This window comes from Ruditapes philippinarum, unplaced genomic scaffold, assembly GCF_026571515.1.
Source record: "Ruditapes philippinarum isolate M1 unplaced genomic scaffold, ASM2657151v2 ctg11994_1_1_1_1, whole genome shotgun sequence".
In the NCBI taxonomy this organism is placed as follows: Eukaryota; Metazoa; Mollusca; class Bivalvia; order Venerida; family Veneridae; genus Ruditapes; species Ruditapes philippinarum.
The window spans coordinates 16,195-28,724 of NW_026857836.1; positions in this window are offsets into that span (position 1 = coordinate 16,195).

A 12,530-nucleotide genomic window follows, 5' to 3' on the forward strand; every position below is an offset into this window, starting at 1 on the left:
AAAGTGACAAACGTTTCTTAAATCAAAACAAAACCTAGCGCATCATATGCACGGAAATTTTCTTCAAATGACAATACAAAATGCATTATCCTACGTTTTGTAGTTTTTGAGAACATTGTTTGAATTGTGTGAAAATTGCACATTCAGCGATAGTAATCCACACGAAGCGGTATAATTTGGTACCAAAAAAATGAAAATAAGCTTTTTTTCTGCACTTCAGACACCAAATCAATCATTTTATTGACATATGTTATCGTAGAAGTCCATATAAAATTTTGTTCGAAATTATGTAGCCTACAAATGTTCTTTGCAAGTGTATAGTAAGTAAAACGAACAATTTCTGGATAGTTAGTCGCACGAAAACAAAATTGTAAGTTTCACGCACAGTTTCCAATAGATACATATACATTAAAAGAAAGTTAAAGGTCAGGTGTAAAAAGATAGTTAATACTTATTTCAATTATTCAAGATCAATTATTTCACTTTTTGTCTATAGGATAAATGCTTAATTGATTTAATGGTTTTTATAACATATCAAATGAACTATTGAACTATTGATGGGATTTGATGTCACACGGCTCAGTGTTATTTTCTTTTGCGATAGTAGTACTTTGACCTCTGCAGTGGCAGGTGTGTCTTGGCCCTCATTTTACTGTAATAAGAAAAAAAGATGAACAAATATAATCGCTTGTTATTTGGTATTGTAATGTTTATTAACTGAATGCTGATGTTTTTATATAGCGGTATGTGTTAAATTTAGTCACTAGGTTACTTAATTTATGAAAATATATTGAAGAATTTGCAAAAAATAACTTCTTTAAAACAAAAAACAAAGTAAAAGAACACAACAACAACAAAAAACAATGATACAGTGATTCAAGTTATCATTAAAGGCTCATTGTGCCTCAGATCCATATTGTTTTATTTCTTTAGAAATGACAAACATGTGTTTGATAATGTTTCAATAATGATAAAACGCATGATTGTATTTTATTACAACTGCAAAAGGTAGCACTGTGTCGTTAAGGTAGCGAAATGTAAACAAAGTAGTATTAATTTTTGACTTCCATACAAAACACTTAATCACTTAAGGTATACCAATTGCCAACATAACTTAAGATGTATCTAAGATAGTTTGAGTATCTAGCATGTTTTCGGAAACTGTAACAAGATACCAAAAATAAACAGGTTTTTTTTAAATAAAAATGATAGCATTTCAGAGGCAGGGGCCTTTAAAGAAAGACGAATATTTGGAATCAAACGGTCAAAGATATTTGTACTTTTTAGTGAAGGAAAGTGGAGTAAAAAAAATATTTACATAAAACAATCTGAGATGCTGGGTTTCAAATCACACCGTCAATGTCACGACACCTGAGTTAAAGCACCGACGTTTTGTTTCCTAGTTTGATAAAAGAAATCAAGGACACTGGTGGGACTAGAATCCATAGCGGTGAGAAGCATGTGTATAAAAATCAGGGAATTTAACCACACGGCCATGGACGCACCAATGTGATATGGCGAATGTCTTCTCCTTTGCGTTTTTGGTCCAAATTGCAGATACTTAAAAGTAAATGATAGTGTTGTAATATTTCCTTCTGCACGGTTATTTCTTTATATATCTAGTTCTACAGATGACGGATGTGGGCCCGGTCTAACGTGAAAAAGGGCCATGCGAAACGTACATTGTTGAGTATCAATGCCAATCTCTCATTTATTTTTTTTAAGATAAGTAATCTTTTATGAAATTATATGAATATGAATCGAATACATGTATTACAAATAATATGAATAATTATTAAAATACTTTCTCGACATTTGTTTCTCTGTCACCGTAGACGACATTAACACACATGCAAATTGGTAACCAAAAGAATTATATAATAGTTTTGTCACATTTTAGTAATCTATTGGAAACTGTGCGTGAAACTTACAATTTTGTTCTCGTGCGACTTACTATCCAGAAATCGTTCGTTTCACTTACTATATATATACACTTGCAAAGAACATTTGTAGGCTACATACCTTCGAACAAAATTTTATATGGACTTCTACGATAACAGATGTCAATAAAATGATTGATTTGGTGTCTTAAGTGCAGAAAAAAGCTTATTTTAATTTATTTTGGCGCTTCGTGTGGATTACTATCGCTGAATGTGCAATTTTCACACAATTCAAACAATGTTCTCAAAAAAAAACTACAAAACGTAGGATAATGTTTTTTGGTATTGCCCCTTTGACAAAAATTTTCCCGGGCGCATATGTTTACCCCCCTTAGGATTTTTTTTGTTTTAAAAAAACGTTGTCCCCAAATTTTTTAATAAAAAAAGGTTTAACAATTTTTACCGGGGTCAGCCTCGCCTTTTTTCTCTGGGTATTACTTTTACAAATTTCACGTGTTTCCCCCGTGAGTTGAATACTGCTTTAGTCGGTGAAAGGGGGGCGTGAACAGTAGCTTGAAACTTCCCAGACAGTATGTCCACCCTGGGCCCAGAAATAAATGTTAAAATTTAAAATTTTTTAAAGGCTTTAAAGGGGTTTTAAAAACTACAAGTGCGGGCTTTTTTGGGAAATTTTCTATTTCTCTTTTTTGTAGCAGCTTTCCCCTTAAATTTTTTGGGGCCCTTGAAGTAAAATATGTCGCCAAACAAAGTCTTATTAAAAGCTCACGGAATAGTAAAAAAAACACCACAACAAAAAAACCGCTGATTTACAGTATCAGGATGTCACGTGACGGTGTAATGACTCATGTGACTTAGTTGTAAGTCATGTGATATCAAATTATTACAAAAAATGGCGGCTTGCAAGACGGGAGTAATTTTATCGGCACTGGCTTTCTTTGGTAAGAAATTCGTTCATTTTAACATGATTATTTAAATATTTCCAACTGAATAACTCGAAACTGTTAAGTAGTAATTAGAACAATGTTCTTTTGCGACTTCCAGGCTTCTGCAAAAAATCAAACTTGAAAAAACTGAAGTGTCTTTGTTGAGGAAAAGAGTCAACTCGGCCCTATACCGACTCGGCACGGGTCAACTCGGCCCACTTTACAAAAATATATATAACGTATTAACTTTGCTTTGCATTTTGTTAAGGTAAATGAATAATGAGAAATATCTTATTATTATATAATTATACTTCTGCCGAAATAAGTACATTTAGATTTTTTTTTTATTTCTCTTGCAGATTCGATAAAATTAATATAGATCGATCTAATCAAAATGTTTTTCCTTAGAGGCATTTTGTTTGTAAAGTAACATTCAAAAACATATGAAACAAAAATGTGTTAACTTCATATCATAAGCTTCTAATTAATTGCAGGTGGTCACTAATCAAATTGGAATGAATGAGTCAATCATAATTATCACCTAATTAATCAATATCCTTAACATACACACTGATTGATGATAATAAATAGCCCGTAACAATATATATTTCAACACATTGTTTGACACTGAAAGGTATTTTAAAGTCAGAAATAACAGTGAGATACGCAATTGGTTATCTTTACTCGCAATTCTACTGATAAGAAAGCCTGTCTGCTGCTAATTCTAAAACTGTCAATAGGTGTATTTATAAATAATTACAATAAATAGTGATAGTGGATAGGGCCAAGCTGACTCGGGGGCCGAGTACGTTTTAGGGCCGAGCTGACCCGGATTCCTTTGTTGACATGACACTAGTCCAACTTATTGTACTGCGCGACAAGATATTGTGCTGCTATTTTTGTGTCTGGCCAATATCTCGCCTCTAAAGCGAGATTCTGCCCCAGAACGAAAATATCTCAGAATCAAGCCTTTGGCACGTCAATATATTTTGACTAACATGACACGAGCTATTTTTCCCAGGCTGGTGAAAATGCTTTTAGTAATGGAAATCAGATTGAAATTTGTCGCCAATCGATCATCGGTTCCAGTCGGATGGGACATAATCGGATATACTTTACGAATAAAGTCGCCCGTTAAAAAGAAAATAGGGAAGTATCATTTCTTACCCCCAAGGCACTTGATTATATTTAGGTAACATGAACTTTTCATTTAGCACTTTTTCAACCACAGTTTTAAAACCTTATATAATTATAGTCATAATATTACGAAATGGATTTTTTTTTTTTCATGGATTGTCAAATTAATACCATTCACATCACATTATATTACTATTGTTTACATCACTTTTTGATCCTGTTCAACTCCAAATTGTCTCCGAGTGTTTTTTGGGATCGGCGAAGTGTTCCTTAAAGAAAATTCCCGTCAGAATTAATTCCCTTTGATACTTTAAACATTTTCGACGACGTCGTGGAACAAATTTTTGTGAATCGATTATTGTCGTTTTACATAACAGTAACTGATCATTGGCGACTTGCAACAATCGGAACATCACTAGAAAATGCCCGATCGGGCTTATGTCATAAAATATTATATATCTAAAAAAGAAATAAAGATATTTCCTTTAAACTTAATTTGTTTATTGAGAATAATATTTGACATAAACAGAAAAAAATATTTGGCTACTGTCACTTTTGTGAGATTTATTTCCCTTTTTTCATGTTTTTATAACACATAATTTTTGAAGTCCTTAAAAAGTATGTTACATATGCAAAGTGTAAACAAAATAGGTTAAATAACTTCTTTATACTTTAATTCATTGCGCCAACACCTGTCAGCATACATTTCATTCAGTTTTCAAAATTTCGAAGTATAATGTTAAGTGTCAAAGAATTGTCAAAATATAAATGCCAGAACCAGAATATTTAATCCAAATATATAGAATAAAGGTATTTGCTCAATAATCTAGAGCAAAATGAAGTTGTTGGACACATTTCTATTTAGAATTTTACATTACAATATAATTTTTATGAACTTCAAATATTTTGTTTCTAAAAATTGGGAAAAAGGGAAATAATTCTAAGAAAATAAAAGATAACCAAAATATTTTTATTTTGATTTGTATCATATATCAATGCTTAATAAACAAAACAAGTGAGAAAGAAACATATTAATTATTTTTTAGAAATATGACATTTTCATATCTAAGCCCTATCGGGCATTTCCACCAGCCTGTTTCCTGTTTACGTATTGTTTTGAAATATATGTTGAACACTTTCGTCTGTGAGAGGGCTACCACTACCACAGTATTCGCAACCATAAATCCGAATCCGTACCGGCTTTACATATTGTTTGTCCGACCTTTGAATAGCTTTTAATATTATGCGAGCGGGTGGTCTTTAATTATCTAAACTCAATTTAATATAATCTGCTAATTTAAAAAATTAGTCAAATTTACGGTATATTGAAAAATGAAAAGGAGTGACATCCGCCATATACCGCTAAGTTCGGCGTAAGTTATCCCCCTTGATATGCTTGATTTTTGTTTTAATTTTTCTAGTACTCTCTTTATGTCACTCAATACATGGAAAACTTTCACATTTCCTAGTAATGAATACCAGATGAGTGCCTTAAATATTTATCTATGGGTCATGTTTTAATATTCCTTTTTTCAGTTAGGCAAAATCAGTTGGACCATATTAATAAAGTGTCTGTTTTCTCCATGTTAACAAATCAAAACACGAATACGCCCGTTATAATGCCGCCTATACATGTCAACACGTGTTCACAATAAACCCGGACTATACGTGATAGTTGACAAAAAGAACGGGAACAAACGGTTTTTAAACGTAAATATGCGCTGCAATCTGCGGTCCCGTTCTCGAGTTCCTATGTTCGCAAAGTGCAAGATGCATGCAGCTCGTTCATGGTCCCAGTCCTTCTGACATTGAAGGACAGTACATTTTCCTTTTTTTATATGCCCGAAAGAATTTCGGAACATATTATGTTATACCCCCTGGCGTCCGTCCGTCACGTCTGTCTGTCCTTCGGTTAGCAATTTGGTTTCCGGAGCATAACTTAAGTTCCATTTGGCCCACAATATTCAAACTTCATAGGATGATTGTCCATATTGGGTAGAAGACCCCTATTGATTTTGGGGTCATAAGGTCAAAGGTCAAGGTCACTATGACCTTAAAACTGAAAACAGTTTCCGGAGCATAACTTAAGTTCCATTTGGCCTACAGTGTTCAAGTTCAAACTTCATAGGATGATTGTCCATATTGGGTAGAAGTTGGGTAGAAGACCCCTATTGATTTTGGGGTCACAAGGTCAAAGGTCAAGGTCACTATGACCTTAAAACTGAAAACAGTTTCTGGAGCATAACTTGAGTTCCATTTGGCCCACAGTGTTCAAACTTTATAGGATGATTGTCCATATTGGGTAGAAGACCCCTATTGATTTTGGGGTCACAGATCAAAGGTCAAGGTCACTATTACCTTAGGACTGAAAACAGTTTCCGGAGCATAACTTAAGTTCAATTTGGCCCACAGCGTTCAAACTTCATAGGATGATTGTCCATATTGGGTAGAAGACCTCTATTGATTTTGGGGTCACTATTACTTAGAAATTGAAAACAGTTTCTTGAGCATAGCTTAAGTTCCATTTAGCCCACAATATTCAAACTTCATAGGATGATTGTCCATATTGGGTAGAAGACCCCGATTGATTTTGGGGTCACAAGGTCAAGGTCACTATTACCTTAAAACTGAAAACAGTTTTCGGAACATAACTTAAGTATCATTTGGCCTACTGTGTTTAAACTTCATAGTATGATTGTCCATATTGGGTAGAAGACCCCTAATGATTTTTGGGTCACAAGGTCAAAGATCAAGGTCACTTTTACCTTGAAAACAGTTTCTGGGGCATAACTTAAAGTTCCATTTGGACCACAATATTGAAACTTCAAAGGAGGATTGTTATTTGAAGGAGGTAATACTTTATTTTACTCCCATGTCTTACAAATGCTTCATCTTTACTAAAAAAAAAAAATCACTTTCGGGCATATAATGCTCCGCCTAGCGGTGCTCTTGTTTATAGCTGAAAATGCGAATATAGCGATATCGAGCGGTTTGGACCAATGTGATAAACAGCTTCAAATCCATGGTTAATGTGTAAATTTTTTGGACTAGAAAGTCAATGATATAAGTGACTATTAGGGTTACCGCCCCCCCCACACCCCCCCACCCCCCTTTACACACACACACAACCACACCATTTACAATGTAAGTTGTAGGTGATCTCTGCCACATGTATGGAAATTAAATTAAAACATGCACATGAAATGTTTGCTTATAAAAATTTTATATTGGGCCCCAGTTAGAATACTGTTCCACGGTTTTGGCATCCATGGCAAAAAAGACAAACAAAAAAATGACATGTCTTAGTAAGTATAGCCCAGGTCACATGTCTTAGTTAGTTTAACTGATTAGATCTAGTTGATTTTCTGGATGTGTCCACAGACACTTGTGACTTGGGGTTATATGAGTTGCTCCCCTTCTTGCATTACAGTTAAATTGAATTTGCAAACTTTACGTCATATTACTTCTGCACTAGCCATGAAATCCTGAGTGTGGTTTTTAAACGACTACATGATCAAATCCCCATGATTTTAACAAAATTTGACCCTCAAGTTAAAATCCTGAGGGTCAAATCTGGCGTTTTGGAAATTGGAAACTACTTTTAATGACATAACACTATGATATTCGCCACCATTTACATAATTATCGCTTACAAATATCACAAGATGACAAAAGTGTAAAGTATATGTCTCATAATAGAAAAAAATCTTTTCGCAATAGGAATATGCTATGGTTTACCTAGCAAAGTAAAAGTGAAAGAAGATCCACCAGTATGGGGTGAGGTCTACAGTGTTCAGGGTATGCTACAGCTTCCATATGCAGAAATCAACGAACCTTTCTCCAGCTGGTATGACTCGACAAAGAAAAGGAGTAGGATTGACTACTATGGAGGTATGCGCTATATTTCAATTAAAAATGCAGGGCAGGCAAAATCTAATTTTGACATACAAGTACTTGTCTATTATATCTTAACCCTTCCTTACTTACCTGTACAATATTCAAAAAGTAAATTTTGAAAACAAAATGTCACTTGTCTGTACAGGTTGTGGGACAACCTGGGAAATATAGACAATTGATTTTGCCACCCTACATTTAACTGAGTTTAAAATGTTGACTTGATAGATGTAGACAGCAGAGAGCTGTATTAATATTGAACCTTCCGACATCAAATATTTTACAGACATGCTCATTGAACAGTTTATTATAAATCCAAGAAATTAGTACAAATTTTAACACAGCTGAGTGACAGCTGGTTCTTAGTGGAATATATTATAATTTGTTGTAATTTAAAAGATTTTTGACCGGTTATATGGCCATATATTAGTGAATAAAGGCCCTGTCACACTTGACTGCGCGTTCACTGCGTTAGCACAGCCGTGTAAACATAAAAGGGTAGTATGAGCGCGTTACGGATGCCTCATAATCTCTGTACAAGCATTGTGGATAACCACCACATTCATTCGGCGTTCCTTGTGTGCTTTCACGGCTCTCCTGTTGCCTTGTAGAAAATGCTACAGAGTTGCTATGGCGTCCTTGCTGCTATTCCACTGTGCTCTTATCAAAATGCCAAGTGACAGAATTTGTTTTGAGCATGCTCAAAAAGTACGCCATCGGTCAGTGTTCTATGCAATGCCACTAGATGCTACGGCGATGTTTAGGATCTAACTGCGCTCACCTCAGCGTTGTGAATTTTCTTTGTACGTCGTGAGAACATATCCTAGTGTGACAGGGGTTTAAGTTACATACAGTTAATAGGTGTCTGATAGTCTGATATCATTTTATCCTTGACAAGTGCTAAATGTTTTTCTTACTCATACATGTACAATGTATATAAATGAGGAAAAAAAATGAGAGAAATAATATAGGATTATGATTTGATTATTAATAATCATATGGTTTATTTCTAGGTATGGTCATGACTATACAAAGAGCAGACCTTGGTCAGTATGGGGAGGGTTATAAAGTGGCCCCACTGTCAACGTACAAAGTACGAAACTTGATGAGCTGTTTCAAGATGCCAGGATTCTCAGAGGCCCCTGTAGACATACAGGTCACACTCCCAGATCTTACTGGATTTCAGGTAATTTTGTTAGCATGTATCTTTAAAAGTTTGGAAATGGCCAGATTCCTCAGAAGAGGAATGAAAGAGATTATACATGTAGACTAGCCAGCTTGAATAAGTTTAATTGATTCAAGCAGCATTTAATCATAAGCATTATCAGCAAGCCATGTTTTAAAGAATTTAACATTCATGGAATAACCCGATAATAAAATGACAAAAATTCAGGGCTATCTCAGGTGTGAGGGTATATAGTTATTTTTTCCAAAAGAAAGTATGTTTAGCTATAAAATTAGTATTATAAACAGGTTTGGTTAATTTGCAGAAAATATATACCGACAGAAAAATATTTTCTTACAGTATAACAATAGTTTTTTGTACAGTCAACTATCATTATCTTGACACCCCTTTTCTCGATAGTCGATATAACGAGTGTAGACTGTATGTACTTTCATGGTTGAATGGCTAAAGGTTGGTTGTTTCAAAAATTGCCTATGTAGGTTGGAGTCTTGACAGAAATGTTGAAAAATTTCTTGTGGAGGAATATATCCAATTGAAAAAATTAAGCTAACATTAAGGTCATTTGTTTAAGCCATGTGCAGAGGCATGTCCATTTTGTACCAGCGATCTCTCTGTGCCAATTAAAAAATAATGATTAAAATATGACTTTGAGATTGTCAGTTTCATCAGAATCCCAACTAAAAAAAAACTTGTTTTTGCCTGTTATAATAATACACAATGCGGATAAATATGTAACAAAAAAAATCATGCCTGAATTTATCATTTTACCAATAAATTTATAGGTACATGTACATGTACTATCATTTTCAATTGTTAAAGTGATTTTACGTCCTTGTTGTGTTTCAAAAATACATTAGCATTACCCCATATCTTCCTGCTCACCTTTTTGAAAACTATTTAATACAGGGAAGTTAATCTCATATAAAATACCTGGTATTATACTATAATACCAGGTATTTTATTACTATTAGTAAGATCAAATACTGGTGGTTGATTTTTAGCTCGACTATACGAAGTATATGGAGAGCTATCCTACTCGCCCCGGCGTCGGCGTCCGCGTCCAGATTTTAGATTAAAGTTTTGGTGCAGTAAAATATTTTTCACTATAACTTTGTCATTTCTTAAGGTATCAACTTCAAACTTCAAATATATGTTCATTATCATCAACCACATCTTATGTGACAAGGTAACTCTAGCACCAATATTTTCAGATTTATCTCCCCTTGAACTTAGAATTTTCCTTAAAAAATACTATTTTTTACTGTTACTTCTTTATTTCTTAAGGTATCAACCTCATACTTCAAATATATGTACCATATCATCATCCCCATCTTATGTGACAAGGATCATAACTTTAGCACCAATATTTTCAGATTTATCTCCCCTTGAACTTAGAATTTTCATTAAAAAATATTATTTTTTACTGTAACTTATTTTTTTTTTCTAAAGGGATCACTTTCATACTTCAAATAAATGTACCTTATCATCATCCATATCTTATGTGACAAGGTTCATAACTCTGGCACCAATATTGCAAGAATTATCTACCCATCAACTTAGATTTTTTTTTACTAGAAAAATGTTATTTTTTACTGTAACTTTTTTTAGTTTTAAAGGTATCTACCTCAAACTTCAAATACTTATTCCTTATAATCAATTATATTTTATGTGACAATGTTCATAAACTCTTGAAGTAATTTTTACAGATTTATCTCTCTTTGAACTTAGGATTTCTTTATGAAATATTATAACTTTGTTACTTTTTAAGGTATCTACTTCAAACTTCAAATATATACTTCTTATCATTACATACATGTTGTGTGACAAAGGTTCATAACTCTAGCGTGACTATTTCTAGAATTATTTCCCTTGATCTTGGAATTTATTTTAACAAATGTTATTTTTTTACTATAACTAAATACATAATTATACATAAATGATTATTCTTTCATAGTTTTGTCCTCCTTACTGCGTCCAGTATTTTATTAGTCGAGCTTGGCTGTCTCCTGTGACAGCTCTTGTTAAAGAAAATAATCATTGTACATGGAATTGCTGAAAAAAATGATTGTAGTCCCAGCAAAATGTTAAAAAATGAGAACATATTAAAAAATTTGAATCCTATAAAATCTTTTAATTATTGTCAGATATCAAAACACATTTACTTCCCCTTTTTCTTTCACTTTAAATATAAGCTACATTTAACTTGCGTTAAGGACCACCCTGAAATAAAGACCACATTATTTTTTAACTTTTAAAAAATGACTTGTAAGTAACACCCTTATACAGCCAAATGATAACGGCAGTAAATTAAGTGGCAGTAATATATTGTCTATGCCACCCTTAAAATAACGGCACTAATGAAGTGGCGGTAATAACTTGTCTATGCCACCCATATATAGACAAATAATTGCGACAATAATAAAGTGGCAGTACTGACTTGTCTATGCCACCTTGCACAACCAAATGATAGTGGCAGTAATGAAGTGGCAGTGCTAGCTTGTACAACCAGAATGATTATTGTGGAAGTGACAATAATGGCCTGCCATGTCTACCCTTATAAAATCAAGCCTACCTGAGCTTCCAAATGCCTTGTGACTGCACTCCATTCTGTTTGATTGACATATTACAAAAAAAAACTTGTCAAAAAAGTCAACATTTAAGTTTTAAGCAAATTTATTTAAAAGTATATATGCATGTTGATGATGTACACAATAAAACAAGAAGGAATTGAAATGAAAGCTGCAATAGCTTGTGGTAGCCTCTCATCCATACAATAACAGTGCAATATAAAAACCTTTATCTGTAAAAAAAATTTGTGTCCTTTATTTTAAGAGTGACTTTATACTCAAAGTTAACTGAATTGATTTTGTACTGATACATACATCTAAATAGAATGTACATATTTACACATTTTCCTTTTACCGCTTTTTAAAAAAAGTCTACTGAGTGAGGTCATGTGAATTAACTTGTTTTTAAGAAGGAAATAAAATTTCTTTGTATTATTTGTCATCTGTGATAATGAAACCTTCTATTACTAAGATAGGCATTGTAATACCATAGCCATACATTTATGTTTTCCTTAATTATGCAGGAACACTGATTGGAGAGATTATGGTAAAATGTAAAATGTCCTTGACCTTTGAAAAAAAGGAGGTAATGAAACAACTTTTTACAATTACTTTAAATTTCCTGCCACTTGCTAATGCAGTGTACACATGAGTAAGGATGGAAAAAAAAAACTAGTATGTCTTTAATAATAAATTTAATTTGATAACTTTCACCACCTTAAGTGCTCTCTTTCTTCCCCCCCCCCACCTCCCCAAGGTTTTGCCCTGTCCCTTATTGATCCAGTCTTTCCAGTGGTCCAATATGGTTTGGTATGGTTTAAACATTGCTAAACTGTAAAAACAATTGTTCTTTTACTCTCGTATTTAACCTAATTGACTGTTTTTATGATAATATTTTAGAAAGAACCTGAGCAGCAGAATA